The following is a 5,000-nucleotide window of genomic DNA, read 5'->3' on the forward strand; positions in this document are numbered from 1 at the left end:
CCGACCCCAGGCAGGGAGGCCGGCGGGACCGAGGGAGGGCCCCCGCCAGGGCGGAGAGGCAAAACACGGGACGCACGCGGGAGAAGAAGAGATGGGGCCGGGCCGGAGGAGAGAGCCTCAGACACGGCCGGGCCACCGGGAAAACAACACGCGGGATCCCACCGCCCAAGACCACAGAGGGCGGTCCCGCACCCACGCCCGGGACGCCGGCCGGCCTTCGGATCAAGCCCCAAGAGCCGCCACCACCACCACCATCAAACCCGCGGGGCCCGGGCCCCCACGCCACCGGGGGCCGCCCCAGGGGCCACACACACACACACAAAAAGCCCCCTAAAAGGCCTGTCCCTTTCCTTTTTTCCGTCCGATTCCGGCCGACCCCACCTGGAGATCCCAAGCTCCGAGGTGAGAGTCGGCGGAGGAGGCAGAGAGCCAAGGGCGCGCGCGAGAGCAAGGAGAGGCAAGCGCTCACCGCGCCGCAGGAGGATCGCCCCACGAAAGCCAGGCGGCGGACCGGAACACGTCCCCGCGGCCCCCGCCGCCGCCCCCGCCAACGCGCCCATCCCGACTGAGGCGCAAAACCAGGGACGGACGGAGGGAGCGGGCGAGAGCAGGGAAGCCGGCTGCCGGCCAGGGGGTGGTGGGTGGCCGGGCGGGGAGGGAGGGAGAGGGGCAGGGGTTGTGCAAGCGGGAGCCGGTCGTCGGGACGAGCCCGAGCCGACACGTTCCCACACCCCCCCGTCGTCACCTCACCTCCTCTCTCACCCTCCACACGCCTCGCGACCACGCCCCTCAACGCCACAACCCCGAGGGGCACACGCAACGGAAGCGGAGACCGGGCCGCGCACGGCAACGCAGCCACACACACAGGCGCACAGGCGGGGCAGGCTCGCCATCACCGCCCGTGACGGCCGGCACTGCACGGCGCCGCACCGGACACCGGCCCCGGCCCAGCGGGACCCTCCCCCGACCGGGGGGGGGAGGCGCGGGCCGCGGTAGGCAAAGAGCAGGCGCGCGGCCCCCCAACCGCAGGGGGACCGGCGGACCCCTCCTCCTCCTCCCCCCCGACCCGCGGAGGGCGCGGGGGGGAAAAGAAAACGAGGGCGGCTCTGCTACCGGCTCAACTTAGGGCACAGAAACAAGACGGAGGGCGCACGGCGGCGGGCGGGGGATCCGCTACCCCGAAAGCAGAAAGGCGCCCTCCGAGGATCGCTAGAGAAGACGTTCCTTTCCTCACCGAGGGCGCATCGCCCCCGCCCCCCCAAAGAGGCCGGACCTCCGAGCCGGGGACACAGAGGGCCGAGGCAACACCCGCCTGGGGGGCTTCGGAAAGCAGGGAGAGGCTCGAGGCGGCCAAAAACCCAAGGCCACACACGCGTGAGCCAAGGAACCCAAAGGCCCACCGGCGAGCGCGGGGGAGCAGCGTAGCGCACCCTCCCCCGCCACCCCTTTTTTTTTTCTCTCGTTTCCCCCGAGAGAGGCCGGTGTGTGCTGTTGTTCCCCGAAGCACCACACTACTTTCTCCACCCGCCAGGGGGCGCAGCCGCGAGCACCACCGCAGCACGGCGGGCGAGGCGGCGTGAGCGCGGGGGGCGGCTGGGAGCGATACCACCGTCTCAGGCTTCGCGCACCTGACAGACAAACCCGGAACGCTCCGGGGGGCACCGCGAGAGGACCAAGCGCGGCGCCGACACGGCGCCGGCCGCGGGACGGCCCCCTTTCTCCCACCGGGGGGGGGGAGGGCCGACCCCGCCACACACGCGACACTGGGCAAGCGAGCGGCCAGAGCATCTGCCGCGTCAGGGGAACCCCGGCACACCTCGCCGACGGCACCGCGAGGCGCAGAAGGCGGGAGAGCACGGGTCGGGCCGGAGAGGCCGCACCCCGGACTTCCACACACCGCCGACTGGCGGGGAGGAGAGACGCGGGGCCCGCGGACAGAACGAGAAGAGCGGTCCCATTCGCCGTGAATGTCCGTCCCTCGCCTGGCGCAGCTTAGGCCCGGCCCGGGAGAACACACCGTCACCACATCGGTCGAGCAAGAGAGAGAACGAGCGAGCGAGCGAGCGGAACGAGAGCGAGAACGCGCGTCAGTCACCCACATAAGGCGGGGCCGGGAAAGGAAGGAGCGGCCAGGGCCGGCGGAGGACTGCAGCCGGTGCACGACCGGGGGGGGGGCCTGCTTCAGCCTCGCCCACCACACACACACACCCTTCCTCCCGGGAGACGCCGTCAACGCGAGCAGCCGACAAAGCACCCCAGGAAAACAAGAGCCAACTCGGGGGGGCTCACACCTTGACTAGTCAATTACACGCCGTACACGCGGGCACACAAGAGCGAGCACACCTAGAAAAAAGGTGACCAGCCGGTGCCTCACACACAACACACTTTATTATTTAACCTTAAAGGACGAGGGGTGAGAGGTCCATTCTGTGCTGTCGGAACTGCAGCCGCGAGCGCCCTGCGGGGCGGAGGACGCGCACGAGAGCCTCTCAAAGGCCCACGCCGCCTTCCACCGCCACCCCTCGGGCCAGGCACGAGAGACCGGAGGCGGGCGCCGCAGACAAGACACACGCAACGCTGACAGGCCCGTGGGACACGCGAGAGAGGGCCGGCGCGCAGGCCCAAGCGGGCGACCCGAGCGGCGGGAGAGGGCAGCGGCGGACAAGCGCGGGCGCCTTGCCGCCAGAGACCACAGGGCGAGGAAAGCAAGCCCCTCCGGCCAAGCGTCCAGGGCTAAGTCACGCGAAGCGCAGTCCACAAACTCCACTCAGCAACAGGCTAGACCCGGCAGAGGGAGAGCGTGTCGGCACCTATCTGCTGGCAGAGTTTGCAGACGTCAGGCACTAGACATGGTCACGCCCTCATCCGGGGTAGAGACACACCTCAAGGCCGGACTCTCGGTTCTGCACCCCGGCCACCTGCCACCAGGCAGCATACCATCCCCGCTAGACCCGGAGGTCGCGAGGGACATCTCATCGACCTCTGAGATCAGCCAGCAAAAAGCCGGGGCGGGGGCGGGGGGAGCAGATATACGCGCTTCCCAGGCAGCGGCGTGGCGCGGCCCGGCCCAGACCCACTTCCGCGGGCGGAGGCTCCGGCCGGCCCGACCGGCTGGCCTCAAGCCGCGCGCACGCGCGCCTGCCCGGGCAGCGCCGCGCCGCGACCCGGCCCGACCCGGCCCGGCCCAGAGCAGACCCACTTCCGCGGGCGGAGGCTCCGGCCGGCCCGACCGGCTGGCCTCAAGCCGCCCGCCCGCGCGCCTGCCTGCCCGGCCCGGCCCGGCCCAGACCCACTTCCGCGGGCGGAGGCTCCGGCCGGCCCGACCGGCTGGCCTCAAGCCGCGCGCACGCGTGCCTGCCCGGGCAGCGCCGCGCCGCGACCCGGCCCGACCCGGCCCGGCCCAGAGCAGACCCACTTCCGCGGGCGGAGGCTCCGGCCGGCCCGACCGGCTGGCCTCAAGCCGCCCGTCCGCCCGCCCGCGCGCCGGCCCAGACAAGACCCACTTCCGCGGGCTGAGGCTCCGACCGGCTGGCCTCAAGCCGCCCGCCCGCGCGCCTGCCTGCCCGGCCCGGCCCGGCCCAGACCCACTTCCGCGGGCGGAGGCTCCGGCCGGCCCGACCGGCTGGCCTCAAGCCGCGCGCACGCGCGCCTTCCCGGGCGGCGCCGCGCCGCGACCCGGCCCGACCCGGCCCGTCCCAGAGCAGACCCACTTCCGCGGGCGGAGGCTCCGGCCGGCCCGACCGGCTGGCCTCAAGCCGCCCGCCCGCGCGCCTGCCCGGGCGGCGCCGCGCCGCGACCCGGCCCGACCCGGCCCGGCCCAGACCAGACCCACTTCCGCGGGCGGAGGCTCCGGCCGGCCCGACCGGCTGGCCTCAAGCCGCCCGCCCGCGCGCCTGCCCGGGCGGCGCCGCGCCGCGACCCGGCCCGACCCGGCCCGGCCCAGACCAGACCCACTTCCGCGGGCGGAGGCTCCGGCCGGCCCGACCGGCTGGCCTCAAGCCGCCCGCCCGCCCGCCCGCGCGCCTGCACGGGCAGCGCCGCGGCGGTGTCGCCCGGCCGGCAACACTCACTCCCCTAGTAAACTGCAGCTACGGCATGCGTCCAGAGAGTGGTGTGCGCACAGGCCACCAGGGGCGCGACAGACCGGCTCGACAGCCGGGCTCCTGGAACTCTCGCCCGGCCAAGCGCAGCCAGATCTCTCCCCTCTGCCTCTGCAGCCGGAACTCGGGAGGAGGCGGCGGCAATATAGAAGCGGCCACCAGGGGGCACCCTGCACTCATCCCCTTGAGCCGAGAAAGTGAAAGTCAGGCCGGCAGCGGTGGCGGCGGACCCCGGCAGGACCGCGGCGGGGGCGGGGGCGGCGGCGGGGGCGGGGGCGGCGGCGGGGGCGGGGGCGGCGGCGGCGGCGGCGGCGGACCCCGGCAGGATCGGCGGCGGCGGCGGCGGCGGCGGCCGTCCGAGGACCCCGGGGGAGGATCGCGGCGACGGCGGCCCCCGGCAGGATCAGGGCGCGCGCACGCGCGCGCACGCACACACACACACACACACACACACACACACACACACACACACACACGGCCAGTGGGCAAGCCGGACATACATTCCTGAGTGCGTGAGGAGGGAGGGAGGGAGTCCGTGAGCAAAGGTTAGTGACTGAACCCGGCTCCTTGCATTTCTTTCTCTGTGTGCTAAACCAGGTGCACCGCCGGCCCCCCAATCTTTCTTTCTGAACTAGGGGGAGGTGCATTTAGAAAACTGTACATCCCTACCCCTAAAGTGTGTTTGGGGGAGAGGGAACAGTAAGTGTTGGGGGGGGGTCGTCGAGTTAGTTAGTCCCTCTATCGAGAGAGAGAGAGAGAGAGAGAGAGAGAGAGAGAAGAGGGGTGTGGGAAGGACACCTTTGGAGTTCCCTATGGTTTATTGGATTTCTTTCTTTTAAAGGAAACGTTACAGTTTATGCTGAACCCCTTACAATGTATCCGGATTGTTATATTGAAGAG

This window comes from Erinaceus europaeus, unplaced genomic scaffold, assembly GCF_950295315.1.
Source record: "Erinaceus europaeus unplaced genomic scaffold, mEriEur2.1 scaffold_358, whole genome shotgun sequence".
Lineage (NCBI taxonomy): Eukaryota > Metazoa > Chordata > Mammalia > Eulipotyphla > Erinaceidae > Erinaceus > Erinaceus europaeus.